A 22646-nucleotide genomic window follows, 5' to 3' on the forward strand; every position below is an offset into this window, starting at 1 on the left:
AGCATGTAAGATATATATATATATATATATATATATATATATATATATCTTACATGCTGGTGCTGCTAGTTCTGTATACAGCTCTCTGTATATATATATATATATATATATATATCATGCTGCATGATATATATATATACAGAGAGCAGGAGCTGTATACAGAACCAGCAGCAGTACTCCTGTATACAGCTCCTGCTCTGTGGATAGATAGATAGATAGATAGATAGATAGATAGATAGATAGGAGGTCCTGCTGTAATATATATATATATATATATATATATATATATATATATATATATTACAGCAGGACCTCTATACACAAAACAAAACAACTAGAAGCCCCAGCACATACAGTAGACTATTAGTTTACAGAGCCTACCGTCTGCCCTCTATCAGGTCAGGTGTCCGATCACATGACCCATGACATCATCACAGGTCCTTCTTACTCAAAGGTCCTTTTCTACCTACTCGGCTGTAGGGAAAACTTGTGCAGCGAGACGTGTGCCCCGGGACCCCAGTATGTATCGGCGGGCCCCTAACTGTCACATGCGGCCTCTAGGGGCCCAGTCCCCTCTGTTACTACACTTTTTTTTTTTTTACTAACAGAAAAAAAAATGTAGTAACAGACGGGAGTGGGCCCCTAGAGGAGCTGTCGGCCCCGGCACTTGCCCTAGTCAGCCGGGTGCTGATGCCGGCCCTGAGGGCAGTCACCGAAAGTGAGAGGCATAATGCTAAATTTTTCACAGAGCGATAATTGGCCCGATCGTACGATTAACGAATTTGAAGTAACGATTTTTTTTAATAACGATCAGCATTTAGATGGAACGATATATCGTACAGAAAATTCGTTTTGCGATCGTTTTGCGATCGCTTAAGCCTATCTCACACATAGGTAAAATCAGTGAATGACTGTTTACACGGAACGATCGGCGAATTTTTTTGCGAACGACGAATGACGATTTAAGAACATGTTAAAAGATCAAAATGAACGATTTATGGATCGTTCGCCGCGTTTACACGTACGATTAATGTTCGAATTCGATCATTATCGCGAAAATTCGCCCGATAATGGTTCAGTGTAAACGTAGCATAAGGCATTAAGATAAAAGATGTATCTAAATCGCTTCTCTGCCTTTTAGCTAAGATCAAGTGTAGTATCTGTTCTTATCAGTTTAATATCTCATACGTTAAATGGATTTTTAGAACAGGGAGATGGAAAAAAAGCTTGCTCTGTCCTCTCCAGGCATTGAGCAAAAAAAGAAGATTTATCTAAATGTGAGTATGAGGAGTTCTTCAAGTTACACATTTCACCCGCATCCTGGCAGAGTACTTACTTATTAGGCAAGGGCCTACTATCCAGCCCCTATCTCCTGCTATCCTATTTCCCCTCTAGCTATTGTCCCACGGTTTTATTGCACTAAGTACCACCTTTCTGTATTGCACTGAAGAGATTTCCTAGTAAAGTTAAGCATTGTTTAAGTGGGACTTAAACACAGTGGTTCCTGATATGGTACTTGTGGTTCCTGATATGGTACTTGTTGCGTGACGTTTAATGGCTCCTGTGGTTTCTTGAGTGGTTTACAGGAAGGGTTCTTGATGGGGTATATATCACATAGGATGATGTCCTCTATGTGTAATCTGGTTTTATTGACAGCCATACAAAAACAGTAAATACAGAACAAAAAATATGCAATAAGAGGCGACCTGCAAGTCGCATGGTGTCATGTATTTTATCTATACAATAGAAGAAAGTAAATAGAAATAACGGGCAATAACAAGAAAAACCATTGTGCCATAGTCGCCCAAATACACAAATTGGAACAGTATCAGAAGTAGCACCATTGTATGTGCCAGCATAGAGAAAGAAGTAAGAAGAAAACAAAGAAAAGAAAAGAATAGAGCCAGGGAGGAAGAAAAAGACGGAGAGAGGGAGGGGAGACAGACTTCACAGCCAGCTACACCCACAAGCCTAAAAGCCTGAAGCCTTAGGGGGCCAAGAGCTATCGGATAAGAGCAAGAAACTCCTCAGAATCCATGAATGTGCACCAATGGAACCACACTTTCTCAAATTTGTCCGATCTGTCATGGGCCTCAGCGACCAGTTCCTCCATTATGCCAAGATCCCTGAGTTCACTAATCCACTCTGCAATTGTAGGTACAAGGGGTGTTTTCCAATGTCGGGGAATAACCATGTGGGCAGATGTCAAGAAATGCCGCAAGATCCCTTTTTTAGTCTTGGAAAGAGAAACTGGTAATTTAGACAACAAAGTTAAAGCGCAACTATAATTTCAGTAGCCAAAAAATGAAAATCCTCAAATAAAAAGCCCACGTGTTACCCTTTAAAAAGAGCCCTCAACTGCGTTGATAGCGTGTACACTTGCTGAGATATCCCCAGTTGTTTGGCTCAGAGGAATAAATGAATTTTTCTTCTGGCTGAGAGAATGTGGGCGTGGCCTCTCCCTCATCTCCCTGGCTGCCTCCCTCCATTCACTGACCAGCACCTTAGCAGATGTATCACACAAAGTGGGATTAGATACAGCCCTAGCATACAGTATCACAATGTAAGATTAGATTCAGAGCCCCAGCCGATGGTATCACACACAGTGGGATTAGATACAGTCATCTGCTCTTATTACACTGTAGAATAATGTCAGCTCCAGCTCTTCCCCTGCGCTGCTCCTCACACACAACACCCTCAGCTCTGCTTAGTCACCTCTGTGAGGGGAGGGGGGGGGGGGAACGTGCTGCTAGGAGGGGGGAGGAGGTTTTGTTTATGTTTCTCTCTGTGTCAGGGCTGTTATTTGATGCTGCTGTCAGAGTCTGTACTCTCAGGACGGATCTGCAGGGAGGGGGCGTGTCCAGCAGGAATGCAGAAATAAGTCACAGCCAGAGAGGGCTATAAGGGCTTAATCAGCCTTATGTATTTAAAAAACTGTTCATTTTAGGTTATTAATGTATATTGGAAAAATTCTTATCATGACCTAAGCTAACTAAAACTGAAAGGTCAAAATATTTTATAGTTGCGCTTTAATTGGGAGAGTTGACAACAGTCTGTCCAGAATATGCCTTGTAGATTTCTAAGATCTTGTCCCAGAAATCATGGATTCCAAGACAACCCCACCAAATATGTAACATGTCGCCTGCTTCCGTCAGGCATCGCCAGCAGCAATCAGAAGCATCTGGAAACTTTTTGTGCAAGGTAACCGGACAGTAGTACCACCGAGAGAGGATTTTATAGTTCTTCTCCTTTGCTTTAGCAGCTATGGAGATACTATGTGATAGCTCACAAATCTTCTGAACAGACTGCGCGTTAAAAGAAATGTTGAGATCGGATTCCCATTTATCAAAAAAGGAGGCCCTATCGGGGTTGGCGGAACTGACCAGGATCTGGTAGAGAACTGAGATACAATGCGTAATGGCAGATGTAGAGATGACGAGATTCTCAAAATCAGTGAGTGTAGATGTATAGGTGCCCCGTGGAAAGAGAGCCCGAATAAAAGAGACCAACTGTCCGTATTCCAGCCAGGACAACCGATGCTCTGTGGACTGGGTTTGAAGCAAGGACAAGGAAGTAACGCTATCGCCCGTCATACAATCTCGCACTCTAGGACAAGCAGATTGGTCCCACAGTAAAAACGTGCGTGTCTGCCATCCGGGCTGGAAAGTCGGATTTTGAAGTATCGGGGAAAGTGGCCCCGGAACAATAGAGAGCCCCTGTTTAGTGGCCCATCTATCCCAAACACAAAGCGTATGGGACATTAAGAAAGGAAGATCTGAAAAGGCATGGCGGTCCCCAGGGGATATCCAGGGAAGGAGAGAAGGGTTAACTGGGCACAAGGAGACCATCAAATCAACCCATCTCTTCAGGCCCCTATAGTGTACCCAGTCCAGGAGTCCACGCAGAACTGCCGCCTCATGATAGAAACGCAAGTCAGGAAGACCCATACCAATCACGGATCTGGACTGTGTGAGGGTTATTGATTTAATCTACGTTTGCTCTTGCCCCATATGAATTTTGAGGCAGCTCGGCGTAGAGTACTGAAAAAAGGCCACTGGCACGACAATAGGCACAGTCTGAAAAATGTACAACAGCTTGGGAAGGATGTCCATTTTCACAATAGTCATCCTTCCAAACCATGAGGCAGGTTTTAAGAAGTAAGAGGACAGTTCGGAGAGGACCTTGTTCAGCATGGGGGTATAGTTCAAAGCAAAGAGAGAGCTAAGAGCAGAAGGAAGTTTAATGCCTAAGTAAACAATAAAATTTTCATGCCACTGAAAAGGAAATGAAGCCCTGACCACACCAAACGTCCCCTGTGGAATCGAGATATTAAGGCCCTCTGTTTTAGATAGGTTGACCTTAAAAATACAGAGGTCACCAAACCGCTGAAACTCCTGAAGAATAGAGGGAAGAGAGGTGACGGGAGAAGATATGTACAAGAGATCATCCGCATAGAGTGCCAGTTTGTGACAGTCCTGCCCAAATACTGCGCCCTTGATCGTGGAATTTTGCCGAAGGGCTACAGCCAGGTGCTCCATTGTGAGTATGTAAAGCATGGGAGACAAGGGACAGCCTTGATGTGTACCCTTATGGATCTCAAACGAGCTAGAAAGCAAGCCATTGGCACGAGTAAAACGCCATGATCCTATCCACAAGGTGTGGGCCGAGCCCCACGCCTGCCAGGACCAACCACAGGAACCCCCAATGCACTCTGCCTTTTTCAGCATCTATTGAGAGTAAGCACAGAGGGGATCCCGAGCGGCCAGCCCACGACATTAGCGAGAGTGTCCTAAGGGTGTTATCTCTTGCCTCCCTACCGGGTACAAAGCCAACCTGGTCAGCATGGATGAGTTGGGGGATATAGAGACTCAGGCGAGAAACCAGCACCTTAGCGTACAGTTTAAGATTGCAGTTAATAAGTGAGATGGGGTGATAATACTTGCAGTATTTAGGGTCTTTACAGGAACACCACATGCGCTTCCAGGGATTGGCGAGGAAAGGGGCAAGTTGCTAAAAATGCTATTAAAACATTTGGTCATAAACGGCAATAACAGCTCCTTAAATGCTTTAAAAAAACGTCTGTAAGGCCATCAGGCCCCGGACTCTTGCCCCCTTTAGCTTCAGCGATGGCAACCCGAAACTCACCCTTAGTAAAGGGAGACTCCAGTTCTTTGACCGACTCAGCAGGAACCGTACGTAATGCCATTTCCAGCAGATAAGCAGATATCCTAGTCTCCATTTCCCTCTTTGGCAATTCCGAAAAGCGACCTTTAATGTTGTATAAAGAAGAAAAAAAAGAGCCGCGATCTCTTTAGGATTATATACATCTTTGCCTCGATGGTCAAGGAGACTAGGAATGTAACATGCGTTCTTGGATGTATCAGCCGCTTTTGTTGGCATTTTCATAAAGAAATCTACAATAGTGTTCCTGTTAAGAGTAAGAAGACTTAGCAAGGAGGTCTTTGAGCTGTTCCCTAGCCAGGGTCAGTGCCGTCAAAGCCTCATCAGTGGTATTTTGTTTATGAGCCATGGAAAGTGCTTCAACACGGCCTAGCAATACAAAATTTTAGCGCTCCTCTCTCTTTTTATCCTGGCCCCCTGCTGAATCAAGGTCCCCCTGACAACACATTTAATCCCTTAGGGACCAAGCCTATTTGGACCTTAATGACCAGACTCCTTTTTCAAAATCTGACCTGTCTCACTTTATGCGCTTATAGCTCAGTGATGCTTTAACGTATGCTAGCGATTCTGAGATTGTTTTTTCCTAACATATGGTACTTTATGTTAGTGGCAAAATTTGGTCACTGTCTTTTGTTTTTTGTGAAAAACATGAAAATATCATGAAAAATTTGAAAAATTTGCACTTTACGAACTTTAAAATTCTTTGCATCTAAAAAAAGAAAGTCATATCACATAAATTAGTTAGGAAGTCACATTATCAATATGTCCTCTTTATTCTGGCTTCATTTCGTAAACATATTTCACTTTTTTAGGGTGTTACGGGGCTTAGAAGTGTATCAGCAAACTATGAAATTTTCATAAAATTTCCAAAACTGATTTTTTTAGGGTCCAGTTCTTTTTTTAAGTTGATTTAGGAGGCTTGTATACTGGAAACCCCCATAAGTGACCCCATTTTGGAAAATAGACACCTTAAAGAATTAATCTAGGGGTATAATGAGCATTTTTACCCTACAAGGGCTGGAGGAAAGTATTCACAATTAGGCCGGAAAAAAATGGAAAATAGAAATTTTCCAATAATATATTTGTTAAGATTAAAGTATCTCATTTTCATAATAAACATGAGAGAAAATGCACCCGGAATTTTGAAACGCAGGTTGCCCTGAGTACAATGGTACCCCATATGTGGGCGTAAACCACTGTATGGGCACACAGCGGGGCTCAGAAGGTAAGGATTGCCAATTAGCATTTCCAGTTCAGATGTTGCTGAAGAAGTTTCTGACCGCCAGGTGCGTTTGCAGAGCCCCTGTAGTGTCAGCAGAATAAACCCCCCCAAAAGTCACCCCATTTTGGAAAGTACACCCCTTAAAAAAGTGTGTGGTGACCATTTTGACACCACAGGTATTAGAGGAAAGTATTCAAAAGAAGACAGTAAAAATGAAAAAATAGAATTTTTCCAATAATATGTTTGTTTAGTTAAAAAATTTCTCAATTTCACTAGGAACAGGGGGAAAAAAGCACCCCAATATATATAACACAGGTTTCCCTGAGTAGAACAGTACCCCATACAAGGGCATAAACCACTGTATGGGCACACAGCAGGGCTCAGAAGTAAGGGAGTGCCAATTAGCATTTCCCGTGCATGATTTTTCTGAACAAGTTTCTGAGCGCCAGGTGCTTTTGCAGCGCCCCTGTAGTGTCAGCAGAATAGAAACCCCCCAAAGTCACCCCATTAAGGAAAGTACACCCCTCAAAGAATACATCTTGGGGTGCAGTGAGCATTTTGGCCCCACAGGTATTGGAGGAAAGTATTCAAAACTAGACCATAAAAATGAAAAAAATAGAATTTTTCCAATAATATGTTCATTTAGTTTGAAATTTCTCAATTTCACAAGGAAGAGGAGAGTAAACTCACCCTAATATATGTAACGCAGGTTCTCCTGAGTAGAACAGTACCCCATATGTGGGCGTAAACCACTGTATGGGCACACAGCAGACCTCAGAAGGAAGGGAGCGCCAATTAGCATTTTCAGTGCATGATTTTTCTGAAGAAGTTTCTGAGCGCCAGGTGCGTTTGCAGTGCCCCTGTAATGTCTGCAGAATAGAACCCCCCAAAAGTCACCCCATTTAGGAAAGTGTACCCCTTAACGAATTCATCTTGGGGTGTGTTGAGCATTTTGACCCCATAGGTATTGGAGGAAAGTATTCAAAACTAGACAGTAAAATTTTTCCAATAACATGTTTGTTTAGTTTGAAATTTTTCAATTTCACTAGGAACAGGGGAGAAAAAGCACCCCAACATTTGTAACGGAGCTTCTCCTGAGTAAAATGGTACCCCATATGTGGGCATAAACCACTGTATGGGCACACAGCAGGGCTCAGAAGGGAAGGAGTGTCATTTTAGTTACAGGCAATATGTGAGTGTTTACCGGCTATCTGGGGTGGTAATGGACAATCTCGGGGTGTTTACTGGCTATCTGAGGTTGCGACAGGTAATGTGGTGTGGTTATGGGCAATCTGGGGTGGTTACGAGCAGTCTGTGCCAATCTGGGGTGGTTACGGGCAATCTGGGGTGGTTACGGGCAATCTGGGGTGGTTACAGGCAATCTGGGGTGGTAACGGGCAATCTGGGGCAGTTACGGGCAATCTGGGGGTGTTTACTGGCTATATGGGGTGGTTACGGGAAATCTGGGGGTGTTTACTGGCTATCTGGGGGTGTTCACTGGCTATCTGGGGTGGTGATGGGCAATCTGGGGGTGGGGACGGGCAATCTGGGGTGGCGACGGGCAATCTGGGGTGGCGACAGGCAATCTGGGGTGTCGACGGGCAATCTGGGGTGTCGACGGGCAATCTGGGGTGGCGACGAGCAATCTGGGGAGGTGACGGGCAATCTGGGGAGGTGACAGGCAATCTGGGGAGGTTGCGAGCAATCTGGGGTGGTGACAGGCAATTTGGGGTAGCTACGGGCAGTCTGTGGCCATCTGTGGTGGTTACGTGCAATCTGTGGTGGTTACAGGCTGTCTGCGATGGTTACGGGCTGTCTGCGCCAATCTGGGGTGGTTACGGGCAATCTGGGGGTGTTTACTGGCTATATGGGGTGGTTACGGGAAATCAGGGGGTGTTACAGGCTGTCTGCGATGGTTACGGGCTGTCTGCGATGTTACGAGCTGTCTGTGATGGTTACGGGCTGTCTGTGATGGTTATGGGCAATCTGGGGGGCTACGGCAATCTGGGGTCTTACGGGCAGTCTGGGGGGTTACGGGCAGTCTGGGGGGTTAAGGGCAATCTGGGGAGGTGACAGGCAATCTGGTGAGGTGACGGCCAATCTGGGGTGGTGATGGGCAATCTGAGGTGGTTGCAGGTAATCTGGGGTGGTTACAGGTAATCTGGGGTGGTTACGGGTAATCTGGGGTGGTTACGGGTAATCTGGGGTGGTTACAGGTAATCTGGGGTGGTTACAGGTAATCCAGGGTGGTTACGGGTAATCCAGGGCACTTGACTTTGGTGACGGGTAAAAAAGTGCCGGCACCATTTGGAACAAGCGATCAGTGGTATATAGTATATACCGCTGATCGCTTGTACTGGGACCACACTGGGTGGTCCCCGATCATTGCCCCATGCTCTCTGCCACCTCTGGTGGTGGAGAGAATGGAGCTTAAATCATTTTTAGAAATTCCATCACTGTGAACAGAGTCTGTTCACAGTGATGGCGGCGGCCATCTTGGATCAGATGGCCGCCCAGGGAGGGGAGGGTCAGTGACCAGGTCACTAGGGTTAATTCTGGGGACAGGGGGGGACATGTTCTCATCTCCTCTCACCGTGGATTCACTGTGAGAAGAGATGAAAGCGTTCAGCTGCGCTGGCAATGTCTGTTACCGGTGGCCTGCCGTTATACTGGTAATAACGGCGATCACTGGTGAAGGGACTGGCCGGGACTGAGCCCACACTCTGCCCTGACTTCTCAGCGACCTCTAATAGCTGAGAGGAGGGGGCTGTGGGCATTACCAGCGCCGCTGCACTATTCTGCACCATCGCCATAAAGAGCTGATGGCAGCAGAATAGAGCCCATTAGTGATCTGTCTGTATGTATCGGCGGTTACGGCGATACCACATTTGTGTAGGTTTTTTTAACTATTATCACTTTGGCGCAATAAAAACTATATTCCTAGCAAAAACCCACAAAAACTGTCGCCGCATTGCAATATCCATAGCGTTCTTATCTTTTGCGCGACAGAGCTGGTTTGGGGCTTATTTTTTGCAGAAAGATATGTAGTTTCTATTGATACCAAGTTTAATATGTATATGACTTTTTGATCTCTTTTATGACATATTTTCTAAAGTGGATTGATAAAATACAGCTATTCTGGTACTTTTTTTTTTAATTTTTTTTACAGCGTGTGTCGTGCGGTACAATTATTGATATAGTTTTATAGAGTGGGTCGTTACGGACGTAACAATACCAAATATGTATAGGATTTGTGTTTTTGTGTTTTATGTCACGTTTTATTGGGTATAGGGAATGTAATGCATCTTTATTATTGGGGGGGGGGCTGTGTTGTGTTTGGTGCACATTTTTTTCACTATTTTTTAATTTTACACTAGTGTACATTAATGTACACTAGTGTAAAATACTCAGATCACTGATACAATACATTGCAGTACCTAATGTACTGCAATGTATTGTATCATGTCTCATGCTGACAGGCAATAGCTACAGCCACCCCAGCATGAGGCATCTCCATGGTGACCCCGGGGACCTTCATTAGGACCCCGGGATCACCATGGAGACATCGGAGGACCGGACGGCGCCGTGGGACATCGCGATCACGTTAGTGACCCACCGCGGCCGACTGGAACCCGTTAGATGCCGCTGTCATGGTTTGACAGCGCCATTTAACGGGTTAAACTGCCCGGAGCGGAGAAGCCTCCGTTCCGGGCAGTATCAGGGTGGGGTCAGCGGTCCCAGGGTGGGGTCAGCGGTGTCGGGCGGCAATTCGTTCCGATGCGTACGCCGTTAAAAGGCGTACGCATCGGAATAAAGCCCATTAGTGGCCGCCGTGAAGTGGCAGCACGGCGGTCACTAAGGGGTTAAGGGACTCCCATTGTAGACGTAATGCAGTATCATCAGTAGCATGGTCACGCAGAAAATCCTGAATCGCCTGGGACACGGCCGCCTTACACACTGTATCCTTAAGAAGCGATTCATTCAACCTCCAGGACCATTCCCTGGGCACCAGCTCCGGCAGCGTCAAGGACAAGAAGATAGGAGAGTGGTCCGACCATATGGCAGTACTAATGGTGGCCACAGGGCTGAGGGGCAATTCAAACTGAGCCACCAAAAACATGTCCAATCTACCATAAGTGCGGTGTGCATCAGAGTAGTGGGTAAAATCCTTATCTGTAGGATGAAGGATTCTCCAGACATCAACCAAGTTATGTAGGCTGAGGACCGATCACGCCAACACATACTCAGAGCGAGGCACAACAGTCTTGCCGGAGGAGGTATCCAGGGAAGTGTCCACAACCAGGTTAAAGTCACCCCCCAGTATCAGCAGTCCGTCAATAAAGAGGCCGTCCGAAGTATAGTGCGCAAAGTGCCCCCCTGTTTGGAATTCGGAAGATATATATTCCCAATAGTGTAGACCCGATTTTGTATTTCCACTTTAAGGAAGACATATCGCCCTTTGGGATAGATTAAGGAGTCGATAAATTTATGCGGTAGGGATTTAAGCAGAGCAATAGAGACACCCTTGGATTTGGCAGTAGGATTAGTGCTGTGGGACCAAATATTATAATAGTTAAGGTGCATGCGAGGTGTCTGGGAAGTCTTAAAGTGTGTTTCTTGCAAAAGCAAGATATGCACTTTTTGCCTGTGCATAGAATATAGAATTTGAGATCACTTCTGTGGGACATTCAGTCCCCTGACATTGAGAGATGCTAGCTTAATGTCCATGCCCGCCATCTCCCCACCCCCAAAGGAAAGGCCCCTAAGAAAGGGAATAAGAAAAAGTAGTGCAGAAGTACAGAAAGCAGAGAGAGAAAAGTAAAGAATTCACATAATAGAAGACTGAGCCTGCAGTCAGAAATAGAGGGTTCCCGAGAGAGGGCAACCCCTGTATCCAGGCAGTAGCTACACTACCAGGAAAAAACCTCAGCGAGTACAACAACGCGAAAAGCGTTTCAAACTAAAGAGGGACGGACTAACAGATGAAGGTCTGCAAGTACGTGACAGGGCACCAAAAATGAAAATCCTAATTTAAAGCAATACACATTTCAAAAACAGAAAGAAAATGCAATAATACAAAGCATCCCTTGGCAGGCAGACAAGCAGGGCCGTAGAGAACCCCCCTGATGTACTACTTGGTGTTGCAAATTAACTAGTCAAAAAAACTACATAGTGACAGCAATGAAACAGTGTAAGCACAAAGAACACAATGAAATTGCAACGAAAACAGCAGTATAGAGCAACCATTAAGAAAAAAGATACATCCCTTAAAGAGAAGGTAAGGTATGACATGAAGCTGCAGGTCCTTCAGAATGTCCTCAATCACCCGAAGCAGCAGCTCCAGTTGGACGATTAGGTCTGCCAGTGGAAGGCGGAAATATCGGATCCCAGTCCGGTAAAGCTATTTGAGGAAGCTCCAACGACCACAGGAAAGCAGGCAAATCCTCTGGGGTGTGGAGCTCAAACCGCTTGCCATTTCTGCGAACCACCAGTTGGAATGGAAAGCCCCAGGAATATGGTATGTCTCGGTCGCGTAACAATTCCAGTAGAGGTTTAAGAGCAAGTCGTTGGGACAAGGTACTGTAACTCTGGACAGGTCCATGTTGCGCACTGCCTTCATGATCTCGTCTTTTCTATAGGGATGGAGCCTGCAGATGACATTATGAGGCCTATTTACATCACTAGGGACCGGTCCTAAAGTGCGATGAGCCCTATCAATTTCAAACTCTGCACCGGCGGGCGTTTAACCCTTTGAGGACCAGGCCCAAAATGACCCAGTGGACCGCGCAAATTTTGATCTTAGTGTTTCCGTTTTTCCCTCCTCCCCTTCTAAGAGCTCCAGCACTTTCAGTTTTTTATCTACAGGCCATGTAAGGGCTTATTTGTTACAGGAATAGTTGTACTTTGTAATGGCGTCATTCATTTTACCATAACATGTATGATGGAATTCCAAATATATTATTTATGAAGATATAAATTGGTGAAATCGCAAAAAAGAATGCAATATGGTAACGTTTGGGGGGTTCCTGTGTCTACGTAATGCACTATATGGTAAAAGCGACATGATACCATTACTCTATAGGTCAGTACGAACACAACCATATGCAGGTTTACGCAGATTCTCTAATGTTATATATTTTTTTTAAATGAAATCCTTTTTTTTGGCAATTAATTATAAATAAAATGGGACTATTGTGACGCTTATAACGGTTTTATTTTTTCACCTATGGGGCTGTATGGGGTGTCATTTTTTCCGCCATGATCTCTAGTTTTTATTAATACCATATTTGTGAAGATCGGACGTTTTGATCACTTTTTATTAATTTTTTTATATATATAATGTAACATAAAATCGGTAATCCGCGCACTTTTTTCCCTCTTTTCGTGTACGCCGTTTACCGTTCGCAATGACGCTTGTTATATTTTAATAGATCGGACAATTACGCACGCTACGGTATATTATATGTTTATCTATTTATTTATTTTTATATGTTTTATTTATATAATGGGAAAGGGGGGTGATTTCAACTTTTATTGGGGGAGGGGTTTTGGGGTAGTGTGTTAGTGTTTTTAACTTTTTTTTTTTTACACATTTGAAGTCCCTTTGGGGGACTTGTACATACACTACTTGGATTTTTACACTGATGAATGCTATGCCATAGGCATAGCATTGATCAGTGTTATCGGCGCTCTGCTCATTGAGCCTGCCTGTGCAGGCTCAGTGACCAGAGCGCCGATCGGACCGCACGGAGGCAGGTGAGAGACCTCCGGCGGCCCGTTTTACCGATCGGGACCCCCGCAGTCACACTGCGGGGGTCCCGATCGGTAAGTGACAGGGGACTCCCCCTGTCACTTACACTTAAACGCCGCAGTCGCGCCGCGATCGCGGCGTTTAAGGAGTTAATGACACGCGGCAGCGCGATCGCTGCAGCGTGTCATTACCGGTGAGGTCCCGGCTGCTGATTGCAGCCGGCCCCCACCTGCTATGAAGCGCGCTCCGCTCCGGAGCGCGCTTCATAGCGTGAGAAACACCATGGGCGTACAGTTACGCCCTAGGTCGTCTGGGGACAGACTTCCATGGCGTAACTATACGCCCTGGGTCGTCTAAGGGTTAAGGATGGAAGCAAACAAATCTTGAAGAGACGGAATTTGATCATTCGCTCTCATTGCCTCTGGCAACCCCCAGATACAAATATTATTTCGTCGACTCCGATTTTCAGCATCGTCGTGGAGCCTATAAAGATGGCGGATCTGTCTCTCCTGAGTAGCAAATGTAGCTTGGACATCATCCACAGTAGAAACTAGAGAGTTATGATCAGCAGCGACGTCAGAGACTTTCGCCTCCAGAGTGTGGACTTCAGATTTGAGAGAGTTCAGTTCCTGTTTATAAGAGGTTTCAAAACGCTCCACAAACTTTTCCATATCCGAGCGCATAGGCAGCAATTTCATGTATTCTTTCCAGTCCCACTCCATATTAGCGCTCACAGGGTAATGGAAGCAGCAGCGCTCACAGGGTTAATGGATGTAGCGGCACTCACAGGGTTAATGGAGTCAGCAGTGCCCCAGCGGTTAAACTCAATGGTAATATAAAGTGTATGGTTACTAATGCCAGAAGTCTAGCCAGCAAGATGGGGGAGCTAGAGGCCTTGGTTCTGGAGGAGTCCATTGATGTGGTTGGGGTGACTGAGACATGGCTGGACTCCTGACATGACTGGGCTGTCAATATTTAGGGATTTGCGTTGTTCAGAAGGGACCGGGTGGGCAGAAGAGGAGGAGAAGTATGTCTGTACGTCAGAAATGATATTAAAGTGAGTGTAAAAGATGCAATAGTGGGAGATGACTGTGATGATGTGGAAGCATTGTGGGTAGAACTACAGAAGGAGGTAAAGAGTGAAAAAATTATTCTTGGTGTAATTTATAGACCCCCCAACATTACTGAGGAGGTAGATGGCCAGTTGAATAGACAAATAGAGCGGGCTGCCCGGGAGGGGACAGTAGTGGTAATGGGGGACCTCAACTACCAAGATATAGATTGGGGTCACGGTTCAGCTAAAACCACAAAGGAGAGGGAATTTCTTAACCTCCTGCAGGACAATTTTCTCGGCCAGTTTGTGGAGGAGCCAACTAGAAGTGATGCCTTGTTGGATCTGGTTATTTCTAACAAAGCTGAGCTGGTTGGGGATGTCACTGTGGGTAATAGTGACCACAATATAGTGACTTTTAGCTTAAAGTGTAGAAAAGAAAAACATGTTGGTAGGGCAAAAACTCTTAATTTTAAAAGGGCCAATTTTCCTGGGTTAAGGGCATAGACTGGGAGCGGCTGCTGTCACATACGGATACAGCTAATAAATAGGAAATCTTCAAATTCACATTAAATAACTGTACTGCCAAATATAATCCTATGGGTAACAAATATAAACGGTTAAAATCAAATCCCGCATGGCTTACAACCGAGGTTAGAAGGGCTATAAATGAGAAAAAAGGGGCATTCAAAAAATACAAATCAGAGGGGTCAGCTTTAGCCTTTAAACATTACAAAGAAGTCAACAAAACCTGTAAAAATGTAATAAAAGCAGAAGAAATTCACAATGAAAGACAGTTAGCCATAGAATGCAAAAGAAACCCCCAAAAATTCTTCAAATATATTAATGCAAAAAAACCAAGGACAGAGCATGTAGGACCCCTAAATAATGGTTACTAACTGGGGACCAGGAGAAAGCTGAGTTACTTAATGGGTTCTTCAGTTCTGTATATACAAAAGAGGATGGAACTGTGGTGGGTGGGGCCAGTACTGAGGTGGGTGGGGCCAGTGCTGCTAACACATGTAATGTACTGAACTGGTTTACTATAGATATGGTCCAAGATAAATTAAATAAACTCAATGTAACCAAAGCTCCAGGGCCTGATGGATTACACCCCAGAGTTCTTAGGGAACTCAGTTCTGTAATTTCTCTACCCTTGTGTAAAAAAATTTAGTGATTCTTTGCTTACTGGTATTGTGCCGAGGGACTGGCGTAAGGCAAATGTAATGCCGATTTTCAAAAAGGGCTCTCGAACTTCCCCAGGTAACTATAGACCCGTAAGCTTAACGTCCATTGTGGGCAAACTATTTGAGGGGCTTAAAAGGTACTACATAAAGGAATATGTAGTGGCTAATAGTATTATAAGTGATAACAGCATGGTTTTACTAAGGACAGAAGCTGTCAAACCAACCTGATATGTTTCTACGAAGAGGTGAGTAGAAGCCTGGATGGCGGCGCGGCTGTGGATATCGTGTACCTGGATTTTGCTAAAGCGTTTGACACAGTTCCTCATGAACGTCTGATGGGTAAGTTAAAGTCTATCGGTTTGGAAAGTTTAATGTGTAACTGGATTGAAAACTGGCTTAATAATCGTACCCAGAGAGTGGTGGTCAATGATTCCAACTCTGATTGGTCCCTGGTAATAAGTGGTGTACCCCAAGGGTCAGTACTGGGCCCTCTTCTGTTTAACTTGTTTATTAATGATATTGAGAGTGGAATTAACAGCAATGTTTCTATCTTTGCAGATGACACCAAGCTTTGTAGTACAGTACAGTCTATGGAAGATGTGCAGATGTTACAGGATGACTTAGACACACTGAGTGTTTTGGCATCCACTTGGCAAATGAGGTTCAATGTGGATAAATGTAAAGTTATGCACCTGGGTACTAATAACCCGCATGCATCATATGCCCTGGGGGGAGTTACTCTGGGAGAGTCGCTGATGGAGAAGGATCTGGGTGTACTTGTAGATAATAGACTACAGAACAGCACACAATGTCAGTCAGCTGCTTCTAAGGCCAGCAGGATATTGTCATGCATTAAAACAGGCATGGACTCTCGGGACAGGGATATAATATTACCGCTTTATAAAGCTTTGGTGCGGCCTCATCTGGAGTATGCTGTCCAGTTTTGGAACACGATTCATAAAAAGGATGTTCTAGAGCTGGAGAGGGTACAAAGACGGGCAACTAAACTAATAAGGGGAATGGAGCATCTTAGTTATGAGGAGAGATTAAAAGAATTAAATTTGTTTAGTCTGGAGAAGAGACGTTTAAGGGGAGATATATAAATGGCCCCTACAAGAAATATGGGGAAAAGATGTTCCAGGTAAAACCCCCTCAAAGGACAAGGGGGCACTGCCTCCGCCTGGAGAAAAAAAGGTTCAATCTCCGGAGGCGTCAAGCCTTCTTTACAATGAGAACTGTGAATCTGTGGAACAGTCTACCACAGGATCATGTCACAACATAAACAGTAGAGGGCTTCAAAACAGGGCTAGACAAGTTCTTAGACCAAAATAATATAAATGTATATGTATAGAACCTATCACCCCTCCCCCTTCCCTGTATCCATCCCCTCCTTGGTTGAACTTGATGGACATGTGTCTTTTTTCAACCGTATTAACTATGTAACTATGAATGTAGCAGAGCTAACGTGGTTTGATGCACTGCCTCTAGTGGAGGAAAAGGGAGGTGCAGCAGGAGACAATGAGGACATTGTGGGGCCCAAAGAGTTAATCCTCAGTAATGGACAGTCCCCTCCGGCTCTCACAATAGGGCTTATGGTGACCCCTGTCTCTGTGTTTATAGGGTCGGGAGAAGGAGACCCCTTGTGAGCCTGTGGAAGCTGTGCAGAGCGGTGTGCAGAAGCAGCGTCAGAGAGCTGGTGAGGAGCTGCCGAGGCTCCAGCGTGTGCGCAGCAGCTGGAGTTCAGGGGAGCATGTGAGGGGAGCTCCGGGACCGGCACCTGTACCTCTTCTGCCGCCGTCCAGGCAGCGAGGACCTTCTGTGGGTGCCGCGAGGCAGGAACGTGCGGCGGCAGCTGCGGCCGCCCCAGTCACATGGGAGTCGGGAGCCGTGGAGCGGCGGCAGCTGTGGCCGCCCCAGTCACATGGGAGCCGAGAGTCGTGGAGGCTGCACGCCGGTCAGGTAGGCCGCGGTTCGCGCCGGGGAAGAACCGCTCTAAAGTGCCGCGGGTGGGAGGGGGATGGGTGATGTTGGTGCCAGACTTGGGCTGTCAACGGAGCAAGCAGTGTGTGTTCACTCCTCCATAGCCAGGCCACGCCCCCAGGATGATGTCCTCTAAATGTGATATAGGAAACTTCTAATGCTACTACCAGCAGCTATCTGTTACCTGCAGGTTACTTATTTATAGTTCATTCTTCCCTAATTGGTTGTTTTTTGGTTTCTGCTGTCTAAAACCCTCAGCGGATGCACAGCTGGTTTTTTAGACACCCTCCTTTTTTTTGGGGGGGGGGGGGGAGAGAATAATACAAAGTTCAGGGCGTAACTACCTAGTTCCACACTGAAATTGCGTATTTAACATTTTACGCAGGGCATCCCCCTTCTCTGTTTATTTAAGCTTAAAGAGCTTAAAGAAAACCCCTGAAAATAAAGTTAAATCCCCCCCATGCGTGGTCACTGCTCTCTCCCTGTCAGTGCGCTCAGCGGGATTATTGACAGGGATAGTAACAGGCCTCTTTGCCTTTGGGTGGGTTCAGACTGAGGAATTCTCGCGGAAAATGTCAGCGGAATTCCGTCAGCTGTCCGCCCGCACGGGCACACGCTTTTCCGCTGGCTCCAAAGACACCATTCTATGGGCCGTCGTATTCCGCGATCCGCTGAAAGAAGTGACATGACACTTCTTTCAGTGTATAGCGGAATACGCTCGCCCATAGAATGGTGTCTATGGGGCTGGCGGAAAGGCGCCCAGATGTGCGGGCGGACAGCTGACGGAATTCCGCTGACATTTTCCGCGAGAATTCCTCAGTCTGAAACCACCCTTTCACTCATACCAACACGCTGACAGGCAGAAAGTGGTGACTAGACACGGGCAGGGAGCCGCCCAGATGGCTACCTGTTGTGCCCTGTGCGGAGGAATTAAGCTTCTGGGGTATAAAGCTTGTGTCTTGCACTTAGTCGAATCAATAACCTGGTGTTAATATGTATGCATGTCTTGGCCAGAGGTCCAGATTCAGCTTTTAAAAAATAAATATATATATATATATATATATATATATATATATGTATTACAGTGGGAAATGTTCTCCAACGTAAGGTTGTTGGAAACTTTGCCACTTTTATTTAATATAATCAATGTAAATGCTTCCTGATTCTGGACTTTTCTTTATTCCATTCTCCTTCATGTGGTCCGTGCTTTTGCGGGTGGGGTGTTCCGGTCTATTTAAGTGTATCCCAAGTGTGTTCATTTCCATTTTTTGGCAGTTGGAAGGCCCATTCAGCTCAATTGTCAGATTACAGTCATTTTACTTGACATGTTAAAAAAAAGAATAGGTTCTGTGTGTGTATATTCATTGGAGGCTGTCTTTCTTTTCTTGCGTATAAAAAAAAAAAAAGGAAAGTCCTGCTACAATTGTAGTGACCTCTGGTGTTGAGGTACAGTGAGGCTTGTTCCTCACAAGAAAGGGGAATTGGGGAAAGGGAATTACGGCTAGGCCGGGTGCAGGGACTTAAACTAGGCGTTGTAAAAATAAGGGACACAAAACAAACTTGGGAGCCAATGTGGCTCAACAAACAGCTGAGCCAAGCTGCTTCAGGGACTGTTCTGTTCAGTGTCATGGGACACTCTTGTTTAGCACCTCTGGGAGCACTGGTGGTAGGTGAGAGATGCTCATGTTGATCTCTTCCTGGGTTGTGCTGGATGAAGCCTCTGGGGTCCAATCCTTTTGCAACAAAGACAGTCCTCTGTCATGGTGGATGCTGTAGCTGTTGTTGTCATTGGCGTTGGGGGGCGAGGTCACAGCCACGTTGTAGGTCACCTGAGGCTGCACTTGGGACACTGTGCACACTTCAGACACTGCGGCAGCAAGAGTAGCTGTGGTAGTTGTAACAGCAGGTCTCAGCCTGACAACTCTTTCTGGTAACGGTGGAGCTCTGGAATCTGGAGTGGTAGTAGCCACAACAATCTGTTCCTCAATAGCTTTCCGCCGATGATAAGCTTTCCAGGTTTCATTCCAGTCCTGTGATGCAGTGGGCTTAAACGGCTCCTGTATATAATGCCGTGGTCTGGTAACAGCTGCTGCCCATCTTTCACGCTCAAAAATGTAAGAAGTATATTCAATAATCTCTCCTTCTTTCAGGTTGTGTTTAGCCGCAGGTATGTAGGCTCTCTTGACTGCTCTAAGACTTACATGGACATGCTGGCCCGTATAGGAGTCTTGGATGACCCAGAATCCTTGTTCCTTATCAAAGGATATGACCGTGGCTCTCCGTGTCTCTAGGGGTTCTTAACCTGGGTGCGGCTGGTCTAGACGTCTGATGAATTCACGCTCGAGCTCTGCTTCGGATACCGGTAACCATGTCACTTGGCTGTGATGGAACTGTCACCGGCAGGGCTGTCTTGTGTTGCGCATTGTCCTGCTCTGTCACCTAATGACAAAAGAGCGTCTGCTTTGCCGGGAAAATGTCTTTGATAATGTCCAGAAGCTGCGGGGTCCTGTCTCTATTGACTCTCTGCGGCAGTGGAGGTAGTGGAGGCGGTCCTGCCTCGGAAGGGTTGCGGCCTAGCGGCTCTGCTGGGGCCGGAGTCTTGGGTCTGGGCGCTAGCCATGCAGTCGCCATCAATAAATGCGGCCTCCACCACGTACTCATCTTCATTGATCACAATGAAGTCGGAATATGCGTCACTGTCTTGATCGGGGTCCCGGATCCTGAAGAAACTGGATTCTCCCCCTTGGGACTCCTCCCAGGGGATCGGCTGTGTAGCCGGAGGTCACAGCGGCAGTGCCAGACCAGTAGTGGCAGGGACTGGGGCCGCAATATGTACTGTCTTGTTTGCAGCCGGGCCAGGGCTCCCACACAGTTCCCGATGATCTTTTTGCAATATGTCACACACCGTAAACAGTTTAGGATGGAGATTATAGGAACAACGAGATTTGAATCCTGTTCCTGACGCCTATTCTGTGGTGACCTTCGGCATGGAGGTACGGCCGATCACTTGCCAGATGGTTAAGCGTGATGCCACTTCTGTGGTGGTTTGGCGAGATATAGCCTTGCCTGCTGATGTTGTTTTGTGACAGTGGGGCACACAGGTATGCGGGCACATCTGCTTTTATTTTAATTGGCAGACTATACCTTTTTCCCCTGTGGTCAGTAACCTGCCGGGCTGCTGCGGGGTTCCTTGGGCAATTATCACAGTGGTCCGGAGTGGAGTGTTGACCCACCCGGACTATTGGCACTGCCACTCACAGAAAGGGGATATAACCCAAGGAAGGTGTATTTGCTGTGTCGGTGCTTAGTAAGAAACCACAAAGTCTCTTTAGCATAAATATAATCTTGTTTACTATGAAGACACTTAAGGTAGGCAGCAGATAATTCAGCTTTGCCTTGATACTTTACACTTGATAAGTTACTTAACACTTCAGAGTTCAGATCTGCACTGAGAGTAGAAGGAATAATACAGCCGTGCTGACCAAGTTGGTGATGAGAGGTAGAAAAGAGGATCAGAAGAATAAAGAGGAGGAGTCAATGTAGTACTGTGCTCTGCCAGAACTTCACAGGTAGAAATAGAAGAATACTTGAGAGTAGAGACAATACGTGTGCCTGTGTTTTGACTCTTTGGTCTTTGCACCACCTGTTGCCCAACAGTGTCGGGTGACCCGTCCTAGAGGGTGACACAAGCCCCAGACCTTGTTACCTGGGATGAGCAGAGTGGTCAGAGTTCTCTGATAATACCCACGCTGCGAGAGTGCATAGGCTTCTAGCAACTTAGCTCTATCCGGATCAGTTCCTTTACTTTTTATGGATACTGTCCTGCACTGGGTTCCTCTTTGTCCACGGCGTGGGTTGGGGTGATCCCTGACTTGTCCTCTTTAGTGGTAGCTTAAAACTGCATAGTGTGGCATAGAGTTTCTTGAAGAGAAATGGTGTCTAGATACATGTGCTGTCTATCTAGACCACAACTTAGACTGGGGACCTGGCAAGAGCCAGGGCCAAACTTGACAATTGCAGAGAGCGTTCTAGCATACGTCCTTCCCCTATAGATTCCAAAGACAAAAGACTTAGGAGACTTTGGATTTTGGATTTCAAAGACACTTCCTCTACCCATGTGACTTCCTACCTACAGCATTTGTACACTGTGCTGTGAGTGGGTGAGGAGTGCATCTGTAAAAAAAAAAAAAAGAGAGATGATAGATGAAGGGAAGAAAGAACTCATTGGTGTACAGATCCATGTGACACAAACAAGAACAATAACCCCTTAGGTACTACAGCTGTGCAATATCTGGATACACAGTTATAACAACGACATCTTGCTGCAAAACTTTGCAAAACAGGCTTTGCGAGAAGGGTGTAAACAATAGCAACACCAGTGGTGGGACACCACACTCTTTCAACTGTCTGTGTTAGGCCCCTTAGGGGTGAAGAGCATCCAAGTGCAGCTGCCACTGTCACCTCCCGGTGTCTGTTCTAGGCCCCTCAGAGTCTAAGAAAGTCTGAATGCTGCCGCTGCCACCTCTCATTGTCTGTATTGGATCAGTGCTGCACACCTCTGCCTTAGATTTTAGAGCCGGTGCTCAGTGGTAAATGGGTTCTTCAACCTCTGATACTGTACAGTAGAAACCACGGCACTCATTTTGCGTGCAAGAATAGGTGAAGGTTTTATTGAATAGTGTGATACAAGGTATATACTCTGACCATTGACAGAAAGTACATGAGATTAGACCAATAATGTATTGTGCAACGTTTCGGTTCAACCTGGACCTTCCTCAGGCCATAGGGTCTCTCTTGTGCTACATGTATGAAGGAGAGGGGTCCACCGACATAGTCGGGTCCACCGAGTATATACCTTGTATCACACTATTCAATAAAACCTTCACCTATTCTTGCACGCAAAACGAGTGCCGTGGTTTCTACTGTACCTTTCATTGTCTGTCCTAGGCCCCTCAAAGTCAAAGAGAGTCAGAGTACTGCCCCTGCCACCTCCCAGTGTCTATTCTAGACCCCTCAGGGTTTAAGAGAGTCCAAATGTTGACGCTACCATGTCCAGGTGTCTGATTTAGAGCCTTCTAGGACAATGACATTGCCCCTGATGGGGCTTCCGCTTTAGAAAGTGTTGCCACACAATAAGTGCATGGCTAATATTCTGTATACAAATGTTGCTGGAGTATGACAAATATATAAGAATATATAAAGAAAACTACAAAAATAGAAAGTGGGTGTGGTGGTTGTGCTGCTGCAGGATCTGTGACATGGTAAATCTATGCC

At 45.8% G+C, this 22646-nt stretch overlaps 1 pseudogene; it reads left to right on the forward strand.

Moving 5' to 3' along the window:
- The first annotated feature begins 1121 nt into the window (after positions 1–1121).
- Positions 1122–1286, forward strand: LOC138787676 (U2 spliceosomal RNA; annotated as a pseudogene).
- Positions 1287–22646: the final 21360 nt, after the last annotated feature.

This window comes from Dendropsophus ebraccatus, chromosome 3 (assembly GCF_027789765.1).
Source record: "Dendropsophus ebraccatus isolate aDenEbr1 chromosome 3, aDenEbr1.pat, whole genome shotgun sequence".
NCBI lineage: Eukaryota > Metazoa > Chordata > Amphibia > Anura > Hylidae > Dendropsophus > Dendropsophus ebraccatus.